Raw genomic sequence first — 24,497 nt, forward strand, 5'->3', positions numbered from 1 at the left:
GATGCGCGCCTCTCCCGCCACCTGCCCACTCCCACCCGACCCTATCCCTTACAGCCCGCGGGGAAGGGCGCCGCTGCAGCGCGTGCATCCGCGGAGCGGGGGCGACCTCAGCCAGAGCAGAGGAGTTGCAGTGATTCCTGCCTCGCTTTCAGCGGACTGCGGAGGGGATCCCTCGCCCCACCCCCACTCCCGAGGCCTCGGGATAGGGCTGGGACGCCGCAGAGTGTCGCGGCTGTACAAATTTGGAAGCCCACAGCATCGCCTGACCTCTTGTGCAATTGCGAACGCTAGCCTGTCCGGTAACCCTTGAATGGGCTTCTGCAGCCGGTCATGGCAGCGGCCACCGCACGTTTGCACCCGCGGTTTCCGCTGTCTGCGGGCTGCAGAGACTGGGGCATTCCAAATGCTGAAAGCGCAGTGAAGGAAAATGCAGGCAGAGCTAGGACGCTGAAATTTGGCTAAGCTCTTGAGAAGGCTACAATATGTGGAAGTGTTTATCAGATATCTGCGCCGAGAGCATAACTTCCTGTCAGCCCAAATAGTGACAAAAATTTTTTAAAGGCCAAAGAATAATGAGAGGGAGGGGATTTGGAGCTGACCCGCGTTGAGCCGAGTGTTGCTGCACTTTGCAGGTCTGGTTGACTGGTACAGATGATTCGGTAGATGGCATTCTTCCCTTGGCGTCAGGACTAGAGAAGCGGTGGCGGATTAGCGAGGAAGGACACCACGCTATGATATCAGGGTGTGGAAGGGGTTTGGTTTGCTTTTGCGGTAAGAAGAAAAAAATCGAGATTCCTGCCAGGTTGGGCTGTTATTAAGACAGGTTGTAGAAGAATAGGGCTCTGGTCGGCTCTGTTCCAAGGAATGGATGCTGTCCAACACATACACGCGCGCGCACACACCATCACCACCATGCCCAGGAATTGTTTATTGTGGAAATAATGGGGGGGGGGAATGTTCCAGCCAGTTTTAAGTCTTGTCCACATCACATTGTTTAAAGGAGGCTTACACAGGCTTTATAAATCACACACATATATATAAATCACATACGTGATTTATAAATTATTGTGTTTGCATATGTGTGCATATACATACGCCGTTTTTCATGGTGACTCTCTTTTTGCAGCTGAGACCCATGTGCAGCGACAGGACTTTGCCCCCACCGTGGAGTCTGTCATGCATGCTTCACTGCAGAGGGCTTTGCAGTTCCTTTCATTCCTTGCTGAAATCATCCAATTATAACTCGTTAGCCTCTTTTATTTCCTATCATAAATGCATGCTCCCAATTTTCCTTACTCTGTTTTATTTAGATAACACTTATCTCTTTCTAATATATCATGTAATTTACTATGTTTAATGTTTATTATCTATATCTTAGAGAAATGCAAGCTTCCAGAGGACAGTAATCTTTTGTGGGTTTTGTTGTTGTTGTTGTTGTATACTAAGCACTTGAAGCAGTGTCTGGTGTAATGAATGTTTGTAGGCTAAAGGAATTAATGAGGCACACAAGGGCTATGAGACAGATCTTAGAAGGGCCAGACCTGTAGAGTTGGTTGTTTCGCTCAGAGTACCCCATGTATTATCACATGTTTCTTTTTGTGATCAATACTGCATGTTCCAGATCAAAGTAGTATTTTATTGCATATTCAGAAAACTCACTTTTACTTCTTAATTTTTAAGCACTTTGATTTCAAAACCCATTAGTTTTGGTTTGCATAGAAAGCTGTTCTACTATAAGGACACATGTACACGAATGTTCATTGCAGCACTGTTTACAATAGCAAAGACCTGGAATCAACCAAAATGCCCATTGATAATAGACTGGATTGGAAAAATGTGGCACATATACACCATGGAATATTATGCAGCAATCAGAAATGATGAGTTTGTGTCGTTTGTAGGGACATGGATGAATCTGGAGAACGTCATCCTCAGCAAACTGACACAAGAACAGAAAATGAAACACCGCATACTCTCACTCATAGGCGGGTGATGAAAAATGAGAACACATGGACACAGAAAGGGGAGTACTAAACACTGGGGTCTATTGGGGGGAAAAGGGAGGGCCAGTGGGAGGGGGACGTAGGGAGGGATAGCCTGGGGAGAAATGCCAAATGTGGGTGAAGGGAGAAGGAAAGAAAAGCACACTGCCATGTGTGTTCCTACGCAACTGTCTTGCATGCTCTGCTCATGTACCCCAAAACCTAAAATCCAATAAAAAAAAAAAAATTAAAAAAAAAAAAAAAGCTGTTCCGTACCTCACTTCCTAAAGGAAACTGAGTTTGCTCGGATTAATACGATCACCAGAGTTGGGTTTTAAGAACACAGATTTGATCGCATCACTCCCCTGATTAAACCCTTCTTTGGCTCCTTGTGTTTACAGGATAAATTTCAAATGCCATAGTATGATATGCAAGACTGCCTATAAACAGACACCCTTGCCGTCACTTGTTTTTTTTGTCATTTCTTGTTCCTCTTCAACTCTCACCCTATTCTCTGTCACATTGAATTCACGAAGAACTCATCTTCCAAGAACTCACCTTGCCTTGTCACCTCTTTGTGACTTTGAACCTGCTGTTGGCATTGCGTGGGAAGTTTTTCTTCTATATTTCCAACCCCTGTTACTTTACACTTAAATATGTAACACTTAGTGCTTAGTAAATACCCAGTAAATATTTGTTGAGGAAATAAATCTCCCAGACTTGAATCAGTAATTACCTTAGAAAAATCTTCCTGACTTTATTTCTTCTTACCTAGCGACCTCCACACATCAACCATATACACATGGCATCTTCTATAGGTAACATTCATTGAGTACTTACTTAATGCCAGACACTGTTCTAAGCATTTTACACACATTAATTTACTTATATATTTATGAGATAGCTTCTTTCACTACCCCCATTTTATAGATGGGAAAACCAAGCCACGAGGATGTGAAGTAGTATGCTTAAACAGCTAGTAAGTAGTTGTGCAAAACTTGGAACATGGAAAGTCTGCTTCAGAACCTGTATTCTTAGGCACTTGGCATACTGCCTCTCCTGTGTATATTTCCTTCTCTTTAAACACATATTACATTATACTATTACCATCTGTTTTACTTGCCTTGAAATAAAAGATTGTATTTTGTCTTTTCTCTTTATGCCAGGCACACAAGTATGCGCTCAATGAGTTTTTTCAATATCTTACCTTTGAAAGAATGAATGCAATATTAGAAACAACCATCTTCATCTCCATTATTATGCTGTACAGTTTAAGGAAGATGCTCTGATGGGAAAGAAATGATTCTGGACCATTCCTTAGACTGTGAAACTATTTCCATACACTAGGAATGTTATGTTGTAGAAAAGAGTAGTGCCAGAAAACAAAAGTGATAAGACAGTTAAGGGAGTGTGATGACCTATGTCTGACAAAAGCAGGAAGTATCCAGAATATTTCGAAACAAATCTTAAAGCAAACTACTAGGAATAGCAACACTTAACAGCTGGGAAATGCCAATAGCAGACCTTTAGCAGAAACTAAGAATGAAACCAAAATGTTTTGCCAACCATTAGATTAAATAACGGTGAAGAAATTTAACTATAAAAGGAAATGTTTGGGCCAGGTACTCATGCTTGTAATCTCAGCACTTTAGGAAGTTGAGGTGGAAGAATTGTCTGAGGCCCGGAGTTCGAGACCCTGTCTCTACAAAAAATAAAAAAAAATTAGTGGAGTGTGGTGGCACATGTCTGTAGCCTCAGCTACTCAGGAGGCTGAGGGAGGAGGATCATTTGAGCCCAGGAGTTTAAGGTTACAGTGAGTTATGATTGTGTCACTGTACTCAAGCCTGAGTGACATAGTGAGACCCTGTTTGTTAATTAAAAAATAAAAGGATATTTATGAAACTCATTCATTCAATGCATATTTATGCTCAGGATACTGTGCCAGGTGCTTGGGGTACAGTCAAGATGAATCCCTTGCAAACACAAATAGTCCTTGCAAACCCCAAGATGCACACAAGAATCATTAACTGCTATTCAAATACCCCACATCAATGATTGCCAACTAATGGCCATCTGGACAAATTTAGGCATGTTTTTCAACATATGCACTTTCTTTTCAAACTTATTGCTAACCTAAAGAATCAGGATATTTCAAATAGAATTCTGGGTTCTCTTGAAAAAAAATCAAGAAGTTAGCAACGTTAACCTCAACTACTCCAAGAAACCAATCAGCTAAATCTGAGTCTTAGCTGTGTTGTTTCATTAAATGCTCAAAACAACCCAATGGGAAATGCACTCTCATAGTCATCACTGTCCATAGTGCGGGGAAGCCACTAACAAACAAGGCAATGGAAGTTGAATAAGTGGCAAGAGACAGAGAAGAGGCCAGGGAATGAGAAACACAAAGTCAGTGCTTAAAAAAAAAAAATTAAGCCAAAGTAATAGAGTTTTTCAAGAACAGAAACTGTTGACAGTATCTTTTGCTGCAAGAGAGTAAGCTGGTAGAGACTAAAGTATAATGAGAAGAGCGAAAGTTGGGACTACTCTTTCAAGAAGCTTGGCCCAGAATGAAGATGAGAAAGGGCAGGAGCTATCAGAGGAAGATGGAATCTATTTTATTACTAAAGCAGAAGGCAGATCTGTTAAGAATGAGGTAGAGGCAAGATGTTAGTCTTCACTTGGAAAACAAAGCCAGAAGGAAGTGTGTTTCTAGAAGGAGGAAGTGATCAATAATGTCAAGAAAGATGACTAAAAAAATATCTATTGAATTTATCAACTGGCAGGTCATTAGTGAGTTTATCTGGAAAGTCTTGAGTGAAATGCATGGACCAGGGATTTAGAAGTGAGGAGGAAGTGAAGACAGTGAATGTGTACAACTGTCTTGGGAAGTATGATGGGGACAGGGGGGAAGGAGAGCTGGAGGGGATAGAAGTTTGGAGGGAAGCCATATGGGTCTAATTGTAGACATAAGTATATTTAAATAGTGATCTAAAGGCATTAGGGGTGACCCAGAAGCTGAAGACACTGGGACCAGGAGGATGGGAATGGGACCTCTAGAACAAAGATAGAAGAGTTAGCCTAGATCAGAGGAAGAACAGTGATTTCATCATCGTAACAGGGAAGCAGGAAAGAATGAGTGCTAAGACAGAAAGCTCTTCTGATGTGTTCTATTTTCTCTATAAAATAGGCAGCACTGAATACAGTTTGAGGCTAGGAACTCAGTACATATGTGTTCAGTTTATTTGTGAATCAGTGAATTCTGCTGAGATTTGGCAGCAGGGTGAATCTAAGGGTTGGAGGTTGGAGGAGAGTTGAATGTTCTAAACAGACACTGAAGAATGAGAATGAGCAAGGATAAGTTTATATTGAGGGCTCAGCCGAAGTATGTAGCCATGAATTTATAATGGACTTCCTACACAGCATATGGTTTCTCTTCAAGGATTCATCAAGGAGAAGTTTTGCCAGCTGGGTGTGATGAAGAAGAATAATGCAGGAGAGTTGAGAATGCTGGCAAGAGAGTAGTAAATGAGGAAGACCATGGCCTGGTTTCTGCCTCCTTAAAATTCACTAACATGTCTTTCTTCTGGTTTCCTTCTCAAAGATTTTTGTGGTCTTATTTCTTTTTTCTTCCAGCCCTGAAACTTTCAGGGATTTACCGTCAGTCTTCCTGGTGCCCTTGGAACCCTCTGTGATTTCATCCTCATTCCTTGCATGTAATACTAATTGAGTCCTTTTTAATTACTCCTCTGACTACATCCCAAACCTCTCTATTGAACACCCAAACTGACTCACTTATATGCTGATATGGTTTGGTTGTGTCCCTACCCAAATCTCACCTTGAATTGTAGCTCCCATAATCCCCACCTGTTGTGGGAGGGACCCAGTGGGAAGTAATTTCATCATAGGGGCAGGTTTTTCCCATGCTGTTCTCATGATAGTAAATGAGTCTCATGAGATTTGATGGTTTTATAGAGGGCAGTTCCCCTGCATACACGCGTTTGCCTGTCACCATGTAAGACGTGCCTTTGTTGCTCCTTTGCCTTCCATCATGATTGTGAGGCCTCCTCAGCCATGTGGAACTGTGAGTCCATCAAACCCCTCTTTCTTTATAAATTATCCAGTCTTGGACATGTCTTTATTAGCAGTGTGAAAACAGACTAATATATATGCCTTGTAAACACTTCAAACTCCAATAGGTCTAAGGCTGAATTGATATTAACCCCTTATCTTCTTCTTCCACCCTCACCAGTTCTCTATAATTTCCACCACCATCTTCCTCAGTAGCTCAAGCTTAAAACCTGGGGAAAATGCTTGATTTCTCTTTCTCTTCAAACCTAGTCAATAGACTCTAACCTTGTTCCAGCCCAGTCACTCTCATCCACAGAGGCACACAATTGACCACCAAGTTTTCTTTACTCTTATTTTGTACACCTGAGATCTTTCTCTTCATTTTTATTTTCAGCTATACCCACAGAAAACTTCTAAACTAGATTTTTTTCCTGAAGTGTTTTCTTTCCCCTCCATACATTCCTGGGGGGGGGGATAAAAAATGGTGCAGTTTGGTTATTCATAAAAAGTTAAACATAGAATTACCTTATAACCCAGAAGTTCCACTTGAGTGCTAGGTATATACCTCAAAGAGTAAAAAACAAAGACTCAAAACAGATACTTGTATGCCAATGTTCATTGCGGCATTATTCACAGTAGCCAAGATATGGAAACGACCCAACTGTTCATCAACAGATGAATGGATAAATGAGACAACAGATGAATGGTGTATACATGCGATGGAATATATTCAGCTTTAAAAAGGAATGAAGCTTTGCTACATGTCACAATATCAATGAACCTTGAAAACATGCTAACTAAAACAAGCCAGATACAAAAGACATATTGTATGATTCCACTTATATGAAATATAGATATTTCATATTCTAGAGAATAGGCAAATTTATAGAGATAGGAAGTAGGTAAGAGATTACCAGGAGCTGAGGGAGAGAGGAATAAGTTGTTCTTAATGATTACAGAGATTCTGCTTTGGGTGAGGGAAGAGTTTTGGAAATGGATGGTTGTGATGGGTGCACAACATTGTGAATCATTAATGCCAATACATTGTACATTTAAAAATGGTTAAAATGACAATAATAACAAAAAGTCTCCTTGCTTGTAGCTTTGCCTTCCTCTAAGCAATACACATATTCCATTGTTCTAACACCAGTCTTAGCACATTTGTCTTCTCCTGGAAACCTTCAGTGGCTCTCCATTACTCTCAGTACTCAATCCAGATTCACAAAGGTCCTATCAGATCTTCCTGCCTGCAGCTAAGACATGAATTTTTTCTTCTCCCTGATCTGTACTCAAGCTTCTGCCTTGACCCTCAATTCTTCAGAGCAAGAAGACAGTTGTATAGAGCCTAGATGCTTCTCTAACCAGTCTAAGTGACACACCAGAAGCCTTGTGACTTTTTGTCATTTGAAGGCACCAATGGCTCAGCTCTCAGGGGTGACTGAGCCATGATATAAGAGAACTTTTGACCTTAAGTAATTCTTCAGACCAAATGTGGAGCTCTCTTTCTCTTTATTGTATTGGAATCTCAAAAGGGGCTGTTTTCTCAAAATACATAATCCCAGTTCTGAGAGAGGAAGTTTGTGGGCTGGAGTTAGGGAACACAAGGAAGCAAGAAGAAAAGGAAGTATAAGAGAGAACATGTTGGGAGCTAAGGCTGGAAAAAGAGCTTGGAGTCACACTGTGAAGGACCTTGGATTCCATGGTGAAAATACAGACATTATTTTCAAGGGAAAGTGATAGAAAGCAGACTGACATTTGTGAGTGCCTGACGTGTGTTAGATATACCTTACATATTTCATTATTACCAAGAAGGTAGGTATCATTATACTCATTTTAAATATGAAGATGAGGTTCAGAGAAGCTAAGTGACTTTCTGAAGTGGCAGAGCTGAGATTTGAATTCAGATCTGATTGGGTTCAAAACATATATGCTTACAATATCAACAGTATTAATAATAGCTGCCATTCATTGGTGTTTAACTTTGAAGGATAGGGAGATACAAATTTGACAGTCAAACACTGTTCTAAGTACTTTATATACTACCATCATCTTCAAAAACAATCCTGATGGCTTGTATAGTTATGCCCACTATACAAATGAAGGCCCATGGTCTTAAGCGATATTAAGCTACTTGTCAAAGATCATACAACTACTGGGTGCAAGAGCCAGATTCAAACCCAGGACACCAAAGCCCATGTTCTTAACCACTAAGACTTGATGGTACAGTCTTTTTGTTCCTCATAACTGGAGAGCATCATAAACTGTGTCGCACTCATTTTCATGTGACATAAATTAAATACGACCCCAAACCCTCCTCCTTAGTCCACGATCAGCTAGCTCGCTGGTCAGAGGCTTAGCTTCACCATTTAAAAAATGTATTTTACAAAGTAACTTGATATTTTAACAAGAAACAGCAACAAGGAGGAGGAATGTCTGTTTTCCATCAAAGTTTAGATTACTCTGTGAACCAGGCCAAATTAATTAACTATTCATCATTTATTGTCTACTGCATGTCTTATGCTCTTGCCCATTCTTTAAGTGTAAGTATAATTTGTGATACTCTCTCTCTCACAAATCACTTTGGGTTTTTCTTTTTCCTTTTGGTTTTTCCTAGGCATTTCGATTGACTGCATGTTTGTTAGTTCTGTCTACATGTTTATGTTGTAATCCTCTCCAGAGATTTGTGGAAATAGCCTTTGTAACTACACTCCTAATTCACTGCCATATTTGCTGCAAAGTTGATTATTGTCTGTGCTGATATGGTAGAGTTAGGGAGCTTGGTCCCATGAGTAAGTTTAGTAAGTTGTGCAAGATTGTTCAGCTTAATAAGTGGTGGAGCAGCATTCCAATCCAGTTCTGACCCTCAAAAATATGAGACTTCAATCCTTTTCCTTAAATCCTGCTTAGGTTACAAATAAAAATAAACTGTTGCATATTTTCAATAGAAAATAAAAATTATATTGATAATTTAAAAAAATCACTATTTTAAAATAATGCTTAAAATCAAATAAAAGAGAGATAAGAAATTAGATGCAGGCATTCTGAAAGAATTTTTCCTTTAAAGCATAGTTTGCAAAGTGTGCTGTAGACAACAGGGATCCCTTAAGATGCTTTAAAAAAAAAAGGGTTCCAGAGTCCCACAGGTTTTGCAAATGCTGCTCATGTGACAATTATAACATATATGATAAAATGTGTATATTAAAATCATTGATATATTCTGCAAAGAAACACTCCTAAATTCCTTCTTAAGTTTTTCTTCTGTCTCTATGTAGGTAATGTGCTAATATAGTCCTATCAGCAACACTGCTAGTTACACAACGAATTGTCTCTTTTTTTAAAAAAAACAACAGTTAAGTTCAAGGGTACATGTGCAGGTTTGTTACATAGGTAAACTTGTGTCTGGGGGTTTGTTGTATAGATAATTTCATAACCCAGGTATTAAGCCTAGTACCCATTAGTTGTTTTTCTCAATCCTCTCCCTCTTTTCACCCTCCACCCTCCAAAAGACCCCAATCTGTGTTATTCCCCTCCATGTGCCCATGTGTTCTCATCATTTAGCTTCCACTTTTAAGTGAGAACATGTGATATTTGGTTTTCTGTTTCTATGTTAGTTTGCTAAGGATAATCACCTCTAGCTCCAGCTATGTCCCTGCAAAGCGTATGATCATATTTCTTTTTATGGCTGCATAGTATTCCATGGTGTATATGTGTTAATACCACATTTTCTTTATTCAGTCTATTATTGATGGGTATTTCCATGTCTTTGCTATTGTGAATAGTGCTGCAATGAACATGGGTGTGCATGTGTCTTTTATAATAGAATGATTTCTATTCCTTTGTGTATGTACCCAGTAATGGGATTGCTGAGTCAAATGGTATTTCTTTAGGTCTTTGAGAAATCACCACACTGTCTTCCACAGTGGTGGAACTAATTTGCACTTCTACCAACAGTGTACAAGTGTTGCTTTTTCTCCACAACTTCACCAGCATCTGTTATGTTTTGACTTTTTAATAGCCATTCTGACTGGTATGAGATGGTCTCATTGTGGTTTTGATTTGCATTTCTCTAATAATCAGTGATGTTGAGCTTTTTCTCATATGATTGTTGGTCACGTATGTCTTCTTTTGAGAAGTATCCTTTCATGTCCTTTGCCCACTTTTTTATGTTTTTTTTTTTCTTGTAAATTTGTTTAAGTTCCTTACAGATGCTGGATATTAAACCTTTGCTAGATGCCCAGTTTGCAGAAATTTTCTTCCATTCTGTGGGTTTTCTGTTTATTCTCTTGATAGTTTCTTTTGCTGTGTGGAAGCTCTTTAGTTTAATTAGATTCCATTTGTCAACTTTTGCTTTTGTTGCAATTGCTTTTTGTGTCTTCATCATGAAATCTTTGCCTGTACCTATGTCTTGAATGGTATTGCCTAGGTTGTCTTCCAGGGGTTTTATAGTTTTGGGTTTTAAATTTAAGTCTTTAATCCATTTTGAGTTGATTTTTGAATATGGTATAAGGAAAAGGTGTAATTTTGATCTTCTGTATAAGGCCAGCCCATTCTCCCAGCAACATTTATTGAATAGAAAATTCTTCCTCATTGCTTGTTTTTGTAGGTTTGTTGAAGATTGGATAGTTGTAGGTGTGGTGTCTTACTTTTTGTTTCTGTATTCTGTCCCACTGGTCTAAGTGTCTGTTCTTGTACCAGTAATATGCTGTTTTGGTTACTGTAGCCCTATAGTATGATTTGAGGTTGGGTAATGTGATGCCTCCAGTTTGTTCTTTTTGCTTAGGAGTGTCTTGGCTATTTGGGCTTTTAAAAAAATTCCATATGAATTTTAACATAGTTTTTTTCTAGTTCTGCACAATGAATTTTAATGGAATGGGGATGGGAGAATGGGGTATGTTCTCATTTAATTAATTCCTTTTCATTTTTTTTTCTTTTGGCACAAAATATACTGAAGCCTTTACAACTTTTTAAATATAAAAGTTTTTCAAAAGACTTTACTTTTTTAGCATAGTTTTAGCTGTACAGAAGAACTGAGAGGGAAACACAGAGATTTTCCTCTACGTCCCCTCCCTTCCTTACATATGCAGTCTCCCTGGTTATCAGCATCCCTCACCAGAGTGGTGTATTTGTTACAGATGATGAACCTACCTTGACAAATCATAATCATTCAAAGTCCATAGTTTACCTTAGGATTCATTCTTTTTGTTGTACATCAATTTCCTGTTTTCTAATTGACTTTTGTTTTCAATTTCATTGATTTCTGCACTAATTCTTATTATTTCTTTTCTTCCGCTTGCTTTGGATTTAACTTGCTGTTCTTCCAGTTTCCAAAGGCAGAAACTTAGTTTATTCATTGTCAGTCTTTCTTTTTTTCTAATATATATGCCTCAGTGCTGTAAATTTCCCTCTAAGCACTACTTTTGCTGCATCTCACAAATTTTGATAAATTGCATTTTCATTTTTATTTAGTTCAAAATATTTTAATTTTTTTGAGATTTCTTTTTTGCCCCCTGTGTTACGTATTATAAATGTGTTATTTAATCATGTTTTGGTATTTTATGGTTATCTTTCTGTTCTATTTAATTCCATTGTGATCTGAGAACAGACATTGTGTAATTTCCATTTTTGTAGATTTGTTAAGGTGTATTTAATGGCCCAGAGTGTCGTTTATCTTGGTGAATTTTCCATGTGAGTTTGAGAAGAATGTGTATTCTGCTTTTGTTGGTTGATGGAGTTTATATATGTCCATTCTATCCAGTTGATTGATATGCCTTTACTGATTTTCTGCCTTGTGGATCTTTTCATTTCTGAGAGGAGTATGTTGAAGTCTCCCACAATGATAGCAGGTTCATCCGGTTCTTCTTTCAGTTCTATCATTTTTGTTGCCTCATATGGTTTGATGCTCTGTCATTAGACATATACATATTAAGGACTGTTCTGTCTTCTTGGAGAATTGACCCCTTTATTATTATTTAATACTCTTTTTTATTTCTAATGTTCCTTGCTTTAAAGTCTTACCTGTTTGAAATTAATGTAACTACTCTTTTTTTTTTTTTTTTTTTTTTCCGACAGAGTCTTGTTCTGTTGCCCAGGCTGGAGTGCAGTGATGCAATCTTGGCTCACTGCAACCTTGGCTCACTGCAACCTCTGCCTCCCGGGTTCAAGTGATTTCCCTGCCTCAGCCTCCCAAATAGCTGGGATTACAGGCACGTGCCACCACAACTGGCTAATTTTTGTATTTTTAGTAGAAATGGGGTTTCACCATGTTGGTAGGCTGGTCTTGAATTCTTGACCTCATGATCTGCCTGCCTCGGCCTCCCTAAGTGCTGGGATTACAGGCATGAGCTACTGCACTGAGCCTCCTGCTTTCTTTTGATTAATGTTAGCATGGTATGTTTTTCTCCATCTATTTAGTTTTAATCTATATGTATCTTTATATTTAAAGTGGGTTTATTATAGACAACATAAAGTGGAGTCTTTTAAAAAAATTAACTGACAATCTCTTTTAATTGGTTCATTTAGCCACTGATGTTTGAAATGGCTATTGATATAGTTGGATTAATGTCTACCGTATTTGTTACTGTTTTCTATTTGTTGCCTTTTTTTCTTTTTTCCTATTTTTGTCTTCCACTCTTTTTCTGACTTTTGTAATTTTAACTGAGCATTTTGTGTGATTCAATTTTCTCTTCTTTCTTAGTATATTTAGTTACATATACTAAGTTACATTTCTTTTTTTAAACTTTTTAAAATGGTCACCCTAGAGCTTTACAATATATATATATTTACAAGTAATCCAATTTCACTTTCAAACAACACTGTATTGCTTTATGGTTAGCACCAGCACCTTATAATAACAAACTAATTCTAATTCTTCCCTCCTGTCAATTATATCATTGCGATCACTTATTTTTCTTATATAGATGCATATATATGATATATACATAAGTGTCATAGTACTATTATTTTGAATAAGCTGTTATTTGTTGGATCAATTAAGCCCAAGAAAATTAAAGTTTTTATTTTACCTTCCCTTATTCCTTCTTAGATGTTCTTCCTTTCTTTACCCAAATCCAAGTTTCTGGCCTATATTATTTTCTTTCACTCTAAAGAGCTCTTTTAACATTTTCTGCAAGGCAAAATGCAGGAAATTCCTACTGGCAACAAATTCCTTCAATCTCTGTTTGTCTGAGAATGTACTTATTTCTCCTTCATAAAGAATGATTTCACAAGGTACAGAATTCTAAGCTGGCATTTTCTTTCTGTCAACACTTCACATACTTTATTTCACTCTCTCTCTTCTTTCATTGCTTATGAGGAAAAGTTGGATGTCATTCTGATAATCACTGGCTCTCTGTAGGTAAGTGGTTTATTTTCTCCAGCTTCTTTCAGGATGTTTTTTCATTACTTTTTAAAAATTTAATTAAAAAATTTTTTTGCATTTATCCTGCTTGGTGTTCTCCGGCCTTCCTGGATCTGTGGTTTGATATTGACACTAATTTGGGGAGATTCTCAGTCATTATTTAAAAAAAAATTTCTTCTGTTACTGTCTCTTTTTCTTTTCCTTCCGATCTTCCCATTCCATGTATGTTATGCCTTTCGGAGTAGTCCCATAGTCCTTGGATATTCTGTGCTGCTTTTTCAGTCCTTATCTTTGCTTTTCACTTTTGAAAATTTCTACTGATATATCCTCAAGCTCAGAGATTCTTTCCTCAGCTATGTCCAGTCTACCCATAAGCCCATCAAAGGAATTCCTCACTTCTATTAGAGTGTTTTTGATCTTTAATCTTGTGTGTGTGCGTGCTGTATTAGGATTTTCATCTCTTTGCTTACATTATTCAACTGTTCTTGCATGCCGTCTATTTTATCCATTAGAGTTCTTAGCATATTAATTATATTTGCCTTAAATTCCTTCTTCTAATCTCTGCCAAGTCTGGTTCTGATGCTTCTCCTATCTCTTCAAATTCTGCCCTTTGCTTCTTAGCATACCTTTTGCCGACAGTCGGAAATCATGTATTGGAAAAAAGGAACCGTTGTAAATAGGCCTTTACAATATAATGGTAAGGGGTGATATAATGAAAGAGGGGAAACATCCTATAGTACTATGACTAGATTTCAGTCTCTTAGTGAGCTGATACCTCTGGACTGTGAACTTCACAAATACTTCTGAGTTTCCTTTTTCTTAGGTGGGGCAGAATGGTTAGAATAGGTTGAAGTTGGGCATTTACCCCCTTCCAAGTAGAATGCTAAAGCTGACTCAAGTTGAGTATTTCCTTCCTCCCAGATCATTAAGGACCTGTTAATACTCCAGCAGGTTAGGCTCTGGTTAACTAATATTCCAGAGGGCAGAACTTGTTAAGAAGAACAGAGTGCTCTGACATATTTTAAATCCTTCTTTTGCCAGAAGCATAACGGGATTTTTTTTTCTCATGTTTAACATGAGGACCTGGTCAAGAACTTGGAGGTAAAACTCATGAAAATGTGGAGGCCTCTCCAAGACTTGGACCCCTGGAGATTTAAGCCATGTCTGCATGAGATTCCAGCAATTTGTTAACTACAGTTCAGGTTTTCCTAACCCAGTACTGGTTCCCATGGCAGGTTCCACTTGTGAGTCTCTGCTCCAATTAAGCTGTGGCTCTCTATATTTGACTCTTTGTCTGTCCAACCTTGCGGGCAGCAATTTCCTCTGTGTCCTGTCCTCTCTGGATCCAAGAAGAGTTGTTGATTTTTTCCCCTCTGTTTAGCTTTTTAATTGTTGTTAGAGTAGAGTGGCTATTTCTGAGCTCCTTCCATATGGAACCAGAAACCAGAAATCCAGGTTTTCATAATTCCAAAATAAAACATTTTTTGCAGCATGCTTCCCTCTTAAGTTATCACTTACTATCCTCCCCCGCCACTTTTTCTATTCTTTGCCAACTTTTTGAGAAAGGAATTAATATTCGTTGCCTCCACTTTTCCATTGCCTTCCCTTCTTGCTAACACGAGATACCTTCGATGATTTCCCAGTGATCAAATGCAATATCTTTCACAATCAATTTAAGGATGAATCTTTGTAGCATATGACTTGCCATTCTTTTCTTAGCAGCTATGAAACTATACCTCTCTTTTACTCATTCCTTCATTAATTCATTCACTTCACAAGTATATATTGGTTACCCAGGTTGTGTTAGTCACCATCTTAGGCACCGAAGGTAAAAAAAAAATGAACAATTTAGACATGCTTTCTATCCTCCTAAAGCTTAAATTTAGTTTTTCTCCTATTTATCTGACTTCTTTTTTGCTGTATTCACTGGATTCTCTTTTCTGACTAATATGTTTAATATAGGCATCTCCGAAAGTCCTGTCATTTCTCTTTTCCCATCACATATGTGAGCAAACACATGTGCACACAAACTGCACACGTACATACACACATATACATTCAAGATGTTGAGGGACAGAAACATGACTTTAGAACCCATAAATATTTGTTGAAAATGTGAATTTATGATTTTCCTAATACTGGATGTAACTATAGCACTTGTACTACTCTTATTCTTACTCAAAATGAGGACTGTTCTATGATCTATGAATGGAATAAAGAGGGTTTTGTTTGGTTTTCTGTGATAAATAGGTATGTGTTGAGTGAGTGAAAGGCAGAAGTGGATTTCAGAGGACTGTATCATTCATATGAAAAAGAACTTAAGCAATTAACAAATAATTATTGAGAACACTTCAATTTCCTGTTAAGAAGTGCTTAAAAGGGTGGCAAATTATAATTTTATCACAGAATTTTTCTCCTGAAGCATATCACAAAATCAGCAAAAGGAGTTTTTTTTTTTTTTTTTAATCTCCTATAGCCACCAAAGAAGGAAAACAGCACACCCGAAGTTTGAAGTTCTCAAGCATTCAAACCACTACGGGAGCTTTTGAGAGTAATATTTTGCCCTGGCATGGTGGCTCACACCTATAGTACCAGAGCTTTGGGATGCTGAGATGGGTGGATCACCTGAGGTCAGGAGTTTGAGACCAGCCTGACCAATATGGTGAAACCCTGTATCTACTAAAAATACAAAAATTAGCCAGGCTTGGTGGTAGGTGCCTGTAGTCCCTGCTACTCAGAAGGTTAAGACACGAGGTAGAGGTTGAACCCAGGAGGTGGAGGTTGCAGTGAGCCAATATCATGCCACTGCACTTAGCCTGGGTGACAGAGTGAGACTCTGTCTCAAAAAAAATATATATCTAATAATATTTGGGTTTCTTTCCGTTGGGGATTCTGATTTAATTTGTCTGGGGTACAACCTAAACATCAAAATCTTTAAGCTTCAGCATTTCTTTTTTTTTTGAGACAGAGTTTCACTCCTGTTACCCAGGCTGGAGTGCAATGGTGCATTCTCCGCTCACCGCAACCTCTGCCTCCTAGGTTCAGGCAATTCTCCTGCCTCAGCCTCCCGAGTAGCTGGGATTACAGGCACAAGCCACCATGCCCAACTAATTTTTTGTATTTTTAGTAGAGATGGGGTTTCACCATGTTGACCAGGATGGTCTCGATCTGTTGACCTCGTGATCCACCCGCCTCGGCCTCCCAAAGTGCTGGGATTACAGGCGTGAGCCACTGCGCACGGCCCTGCTTCAATAATTTTTAAAGCTGCAAAGGTGCATCCTAAGTTAAAAATCCATTGACCTAAGCCAAAATTTCAAAACCTGATTATGTAGCGGGGAAACAATTCTGTAGAGCAGTAAAGATGCTATGCTAGGTCTTGGGTTATAAAGTTCAAAGAGTTTCTAAAATGCGAAAGAGAGAAAGTCTTCATTCAATAATATTTGTAATATATAATAATTACACTGTAGTTGTTACTAGTTGCTAGTAACACTTATAAATAGAAGAATTGAAAGAAGAAAGATGAGTCGATTTGGTTAGTGAAGTTATCCTGAAATCTTCTGCCAAATATAAAGAAGAAAGAATGAGAAGGAGGCTTGACGAGGGTACAGAAAGTTGTAAACAGCCATTTATAAAGGAGGAGAGGAAACATAAAGGATGTGAAATAGTTTACTGAAAAGAAATAAACATATATTTTTATATGTGTGTGTATACATGAGAGCCATATATTCCATATGTGGTTGTGTGTGTATGTTTGTGTTATAAAGAGTGATGGTGAGGTGGTGTTGAGGACAGCAGTTAATTTAGGAGACTATGAATTTAGAGCAGGATTTTTATTTAACCATATTAAATAAAAATATGATTAAATAGAAATTAAAATTATTAGAAGCAGAGAAGTTAAATGGTAAGACTGGTATAGGAGAATTAATTAGGACTTTGGTTGCAAGTAAAAGAAAAGCCAACCCAACTTAGCTTAAATAAGAGGATACCTTAGCTAAAGAACTGAAACATCCAAGTGTCCGGATGTCTAAAATAAAATTTGGTACAGGTGTTCAAATGATGTCATTAGGACTGATGTTGCTCAGCTCTGCCTCTTTTGGATTAGTTTCATTCTGAAACAATCAATAGTATCTCCAGCAGAGATGCTTTACTCTTCCTGGTCACTCAAGCAAAAGCCCTGTCATTTGCTCTGACTGGGACCGATGACTTGAGTTATGTGTCTAACACTGCATCTATCTCTGTGACAACATACTGATAGTCTTGAGCCCCATCATATGTTCTGCCTGTGGCATCATGGACCAGGTGGTGGAAAAGCCACCACCTTAAGGCCAGTATTCCAAACTTGTTTCTTATCTCTGGTTCCTTTGGTCCTGGGATTCAGTGTTGATCTTCATGGTATATGGTAGTTGGACTCCTGCATTCATGTACAGGCTTTGACTAGACCTTCTACCCATGACCCCAGAATCCTTTAAAGTCTTGGGAAGGAACTGCCTGATTCATCCCAGGTCCTGGTAGAGCTCTGGCTCCAGGGGGCTATCCCGATGCAGAAGAGACCTCTCTGTTAGGTGGTATCAAGTTGTGGACTAGTTGTGTTCATATCAAGCTGGTACTGCCATAGGGAAGTGTATTCTTTTTATGGCTGAGTACTATTCATATATTTACATACACACACACACACACACACAAAATCACATTTTCTTTATCCACTCATTGGTTGATGGGCACTTAGGTTGATTCTGTATCTTTGCGATTGTGAATTGTGCTGTGATAAACATATGTGTACAAGTGTCTTTTTTTTTAAATGACTTATTTTCCTTTGTGTAGATCCTCAATAGTGGGATTGCTAAATTGAATGGTAGATCTACTTATAATTCTTTGAGAAATCTCCATACTGTTTTCCAGAGGTTGTACTAATTTACATTCCCACAAGCAGTGTTTAAGTGTTCCTTTTTATTGCATCCATGGCAATATCTATTGTTTTTTGACTTTTTAATAATGGCCATTTTGTCTGGGGTAAAGTGGTATCTTATTGTGGTTTTGATTTTCATTTCCCTGATGATTGATGATGTTGAACATTTTTTCATATGTTTGTTGGTCATTTGTGTATCTTCTTTTGAGACATTTTTATCCATGTGCTTTGCCTTCTTTTTAATGGGATTATTTTTTTTTTTTCCTGGCTAATGTGTTTGCATTTCTTGTAGATTCTGATTAGTCCTTTGTCAGATACGTAATTTGCAAATATTTTCTCTCATTCCATAGGTTGTCTGTTTATTCTGATTATTATTTCTTTTGCTGTGTGGAAGCCTCTTAGTTTAGCTAGGTCCAATTTATTTATTTTTGTTGTTATTGTATTTGCTTTCCAGGTCTTAGTTATAAATTCATCACCTAGGCCAATATCCACAAGAGTTTTACTGTTTTCCTCTATAATTTTTATGGTTTAGGTCTTAGATTTAGGTCTTAAACATATCTTAACTTGATTTTTGCATATGGCAACAGATACGAATGCAGTTTCATTCTTCCATATGTGGCTATCCAATTTCCCATCACAGTTTATTGAAGAGAGTTTCCTTCCTCCAAATTATGTTTTTGTATGCCTTATCAAAGATTAGTTACTTGTAAATATTTGGGTTTATTTCTTGGTTCTCTATTCTGTTTCATTTTGTCTATTAATCTACTTTTATACCAGTACCATGCTGTTTTGGTTACTGTAGCCTTGTAGTATAATTTGAAGTTGGGTAATGTGATGCCTACAAATTTACTCTTTTTGCTTAGAATTGCTTTGCTACTTGGGCTTTTTGGGTTCCATGTGAATTTTAGAATTTTTTTTTCTAATTATGTGAAAAATGATGTTGGTATTTTTATAGACATAGTTTTCAATATGTAGATTACTTTGAAAAGTATGACCATTTTTACAATATCAATTCTTGCAACCCATGAGCATGGAATATATTTCCCTTTGTTTCTATCATCTATTATTTCTTTCATCAGTGTTTTGCAGTTCTCCTTTTAGAGATCTTTCACCTCTTTGGATAAGTATATTCCTGGATTTTTTTTGTAGCTATTATAAAGGAGATTGAGATCTTGATTTGATTCTTAACTTGGTCAATGATGATATACAGCAGTGCAACTGATTTGTGTATACTGATTTTGTAACCTGAGACTTTACTGAATTCATTTATCAGATCTAGGAGTCTTTTGGAAGAGTCCTTAGTGTGCTGATTCATCTCACATGCAAAGACACACATAGGCTCAGAATAAAGAGATGGAGGAAAATTTACCAAGCAAATGGAAAGCAAGAGATCACAGTCCTATTCTCTGATAAAACAGGCTTTAAACCAATGAAGATCAAAAGAGACAAGGGCATTGCATAATGGTAAAGGGGTCAATGCAACAAGAAGAGCTAACTATCCTAAATATATATGCACCCAATACAGGAGCACCCAGATACATAAAGAGACTTATACTCCCACACATTAATAGTGGGAGACTTTAATACCCCACTGTCAATATTAGACAGGTCAATGAGGCAGAAAAATTAATAAGGATATCCAGGACTTAAACTCAGATCTGGACCAGCCAGACCTAATAGACATCTACAGAACTCTCCACCCAAATTGATAAAATATACATTCTTCTCAGTACCAAATGGCACTAAGTCTAAAATTGACTGCATAATTGGAGGTAAAACACTCCTCAGCAAATGCAAAAGAACAGAAATCATAACAAACAGTCTCTCAGACCACAGTGCAATCAAATTAGAACTCAGGATTAAGAAACTCACTCAAAACTGCAAAACTACGTGGAAACTGAACAACCTGCTCCTGAAGGACTACTGGATAAATAATGAAATGAAGGCAGAAATAAAGATGTTCTTTGAAAGCAATGAGAACCAGCCCAAAAAGGGTAACTGGGAAAGCTCTCAGTGAAATGCAGTGATGTCTTTTCAGGAGGAAGTGAGGAAGCCACCACAGATCTCCTTCCAGGCCAGCAGGGAAGTGATCTGACTCCCAGTCGCATGCCTAATTCAGTGTTCTGGCTATTCAGATCTGACAGGCACCTGTCTTCATCTGCAGGAATGCTGATGTTCCGTGTACAGAGGGGTTGGAATCTATTTCTTGTGCAAACCTTAACTACAAGGACACTCCTTCTATGGGGATACAGTCACCCTGAAGTGTTCCAGAAAGCTGGGGCTTCTCCCATGGGAGTTCAGTGCGGGTACACCTATAGAGGGAGAGAGGGAGAAGAAATCCACTTCTCCAAGACCCTTCATGAACACCAGAGTTGACTGACTGTTGGGGTAGAACACCTACCATTTCTATTATATAACAATTTGTTTACCTGTGTATCATCTTTCTATGAGAACAGCAACCTTGCCCATCTTTGCCCATTGTTTACTGCTGTGTATTCCTGGTGCATAGATGAGAGTGTGGCAAATGATAGATGCTCAAATAATATTTGGGGATTGTATGAATAAGTCATCAGGGAAATAGTTATGGAGAGCCTGAGGTGTGATTTGGGCCTCGAAATTTGGCAAATTTTATGGAAGTGAGGAGTAGAAGCACTCAAGTGAAAGACATAACACACAGCACTGCTGTCATGCATGCACAGAGGTGCAAGATTTAAAGAGCAAGGTCACACTATAGATAGCATCATTTATATGTTATTACGGTAATTTTCTGGAAGATGAGGATAAAATGTTTTGTTCTAACAAAATTAGTATATTCTGAACAATCTTCTTGATTGTTAATGAAAAAAAATTTTCAGGAAGAAACACTTGTTTCTAATTTGTACAAAGATACCATATGGACTAGCAGTGACCCTGACATGAAAGGAAATACAAAAGGCTGGGAGGAGCTTGTGTTAAAGAGAAACAGAGCCTGACCAAAGTTAAAATGGCATAGGCAAATTTTATTCAGGTACTTTTGCAACAGGGGGAAAGACACCTTAGCATAGAACTGAACTCCATTCCACATACAAGGACAAATAGAGACTTAGAGCCAAAGAATAGGGTGGGGATCAGTGGATAAAAAATTTGTTAAGGGAAAATAGCAAAGAAAGGAGGGAGATTCAGGCTAAACAGACTTCTTACAGGATCCTTGCTGAAAGTAGGGCAGGATGATAAGATATTAAGCATGAGGAATGAGGAATTTGATCAGATATCAAGGGTAGGCGATTTTCATGAAATTGATCCATCAGGATTCTTGCTAAAAGTAGACTAAATGGGCCAAGGACAGAACACAAGTTTGGGATCTTGAGGGCCTAGGGGAGCTCAAGCCCAACTAGAATTAGGTGAAGAAGTCTTTTTCACTTGGCATATTTGTGGGGCAAGGGAGAGGCTGCCCTGGTGCCACTGAAAGATGAATGTCTTGAAAGTCAGGTCAAAAAAGTCTTAATTTTGTGTGTTAGTAAATTAGAAGCCATTGTATATCCTGCTCCCAATACACTCAAGGGTTCTTCTGCCTCCACGGGTGCTGGGAAGAATGTTCTAAATGAGCAAAAGGCCACTGGGAGACATAACCCTCAGTCACAAACTTCTGCTGTCTTCCATAGTACTGTTGTGCCAGAGGTGACAGGAAATAATGCACAATACCAGGTACATGGTAAACAATCAAGAAATACTTGCAAAATGAATGTATGAAGCAAAAACCTGCATAAGCCATAACATGGGTGCTAGCTGGCTGTAGATTACCATGTCAACACAATCTTGGAAAAGATTGGCAGGAGTCAGAGAGAAGATGTGCTTGTCCGTGGAAGAATGATGACATCCACCATCTCCTTAGTAAATATATGCCCCAGAGGATAGAGTGCAACTCACAGACCCCACAAGGCATGGTAAGAGTCATAAAAAAAATCTGTATTATTCACATGAAATCTCCTGAGGTGGCCATAGCTCAAAGGGAGAAAGCAAGCCAAGAATTCCTAGTGAAAATGCCTCTGGTTACAGTCAACTCCCAGTCTTCATTTTTCTCTGTTTCTTGGCAGTTTTTATGAACACAAACCAAGTATTTTCATAACTGTTCTTCATTAACGTCATCAAGGGTTGAAAGCAAGAGAGCAGGCTGGAACTAACATTACAGAGGAACAAAGACAGGATTAGGCTTTAATCCTTGGTCAGGAATAAAGATGTAGGTACCTCTCCTGACTCTGTCCTTCTCCTTCCTTCCTTCTCCTTCCTTCCTTCTCCTTCCTTCCTTCTCCTTCCTTCCTTCCTTCCTTCCTTCCTTCCTTCCTTCCTTCCTTCCTTCCTTCCTTCCTTCTCCTTCCTTCCCCTTCCTTCCTTCCTTCCTTCCTTCCTTCCTTCCTTCCTTCCTTCCTTCCTTCCTTCCTTCCTTCTTTCCCTCCCCACTTTTTTTTGTCAGCTTGAGAGGTACCTGTTCTCCATCTGTCTTGGTATTGGCTAGGTTGGGCAGACAAATAGGACTAAAGGAGTCTGTGCCATGGTGTAGGTTTTAGGAAGAATAATTGGCTATTCACCAAAGACCTTAAGTATCTGTGAAAACAAAGCACAGTTTATATCACAAGAAATGTTATCTATACCCCTTTTGCTTCATTCAAAAGGAAGAAGGTGATGGAACAAGTATGTAGGTATTCTTAGGTTTTCAAACACAAGTTATCAGAAGTGTCTCCTCTAATTTTTGAAGCTATTCTTCATGTTATATCCAATATACTAATAAAGACTGCTAAAATTGCTATGATAATTTCTTTGTAGAAAATATCTCAGAATGTAAATATCCTTTTTATTATCTTTGTTAATAAAAAGGATAGAAAAGTAGTAGATAGTTAAATTCAAAAGTTGCGGCCAGCAGAACAAGGTTCTAGTAGTGATGGTTTAGCCACTAAGTTGAGTGACCTTAGGCGATTGATTACTCAACAAATTTATCTGAATCTTGGGCTTCTTACTGTTAAATAGGTTTCATAACATTACCTACCCCTCTCATATCCCAAGGGTGTTATGAGGATTCACTGAAACAAGGACATAAAAGTCCTTTGAACAATGGAAATTACTGCTCAATTAGATTTGGGCATAATTAACTGAGTGTCTCAGAATCATGACAGGTGAGATATTTAGCTAAGGTACCAATGACTGTCATGTGGTAGCCTGAGATTTTTTCTGCTTTTCTTTTCATGTGCTCATTCAATGTCAACCTTTCTTCCTCGCTCACCTCTTTCACTTAAGCTTGGCGCTTGAAACAAGAGTTCCTGATGTTTCTTTCCATGGGAATCTGATCTGTACTAAACAAAGCAGCAGGAGTACTCTGGCTTTTAGTTCCTATTCCCCTTTGCTTCTTTCCCCTTCTTTGTTTTTTTTTTCTTTTTTTTTTGACTCTTGCTCTAACACCAAGGCTAGAGTGCAATGGCACAATTGTGGCTCACTGCAACCTTTGCCTCCCAGGTTCAAGCGATTTACCTGCCTCAGCCTCCCAACTAGCTGGGATTACAAGTTCCCACCACTATGCCCAGCTAATATTTATATTTTTAGTAGTGATGGGGTTTCACCATGTTGGCCAGGCTGGTCTCGAACTCCTGACTTCAAGTGATCCACCCGCCTCAGCATCCCAAGTGCTGAGATTATAGGTGTGAGCCACCATGCTGGGCCTACCCTTTGCTTCTCAGAAGCTTAATTCAGATTCTCCTTGGCCACACCTAAGCTCGTCTTCCCATGGCTATCAGTGCTCCCATCACTGTGATCCTTCTACCTCTAAGTTGTTCTTCCCATTAGAAGGACAGAGTTCCTTCCTTCAAAAGTGATCTCTTTTTAATGGCTTTCTAGGTATATTTTTCCAATGTCTGATGTTTAGAATTTGATGATGTCTTTCTAGCCAATTCAGAAACCTCGAGAATAATCATCAGTCTCATATTTTAAATAGTGATCTGGCATCAAACCAAAGTCCATATTTCCCAGTTTAATTGTTTAAATCTTAGTCAACAATTTTAGTTCTGAATGACTTGTATCTGTTTCCAAAAATTAAAACCCTCATCCCAAATGTGAATTTGCCATCATTTTAAGCATGGGAAAATGATGCCACAGATATTATTGTCAATTCCTAAGGAGCCATTCAAGACTTTTGGAATATGTACCATTGAAATATATG

The 24,497-nt window shown here is 38.4% G+C and overlaps 1 long non-coding RNA gene across 1 annotated transcript in view; it reads right to left on the reverse strand.

The window, feature by feature from the left end:
* Positions 1–1,108: 1,108 nt before the first annotated feature.
* Positions 1,109–24,497, reverse strand: part of LOC144578035 (uncharacterized) — a 153,820-nt gene continuing 130,431 nt past the window's right edge. The window contains exon 3 of the long non-coding RNA XR_013523031.1: positions 1,109–1,222. This is a non-coding gene — a long non-coding RNA (uncharacterized LOC144578035). The remainder of the gene's footprint in view (positions 1,223–24,497) is intronic.

The sequence above is a fragment of the Callithrix jacchus genome, chromosome 10 (genome assembly GCF_049354715.1).
Source record: "Callithrix jacchus isolate 240 chromosome 10, calJac240_pri, whole genome shotgun sequence".
NCBI lineage: Eukaryota > Metazoa > Chordata > Mammalia > Primates > Cebidae > Callithrix > Callithrix jacchus.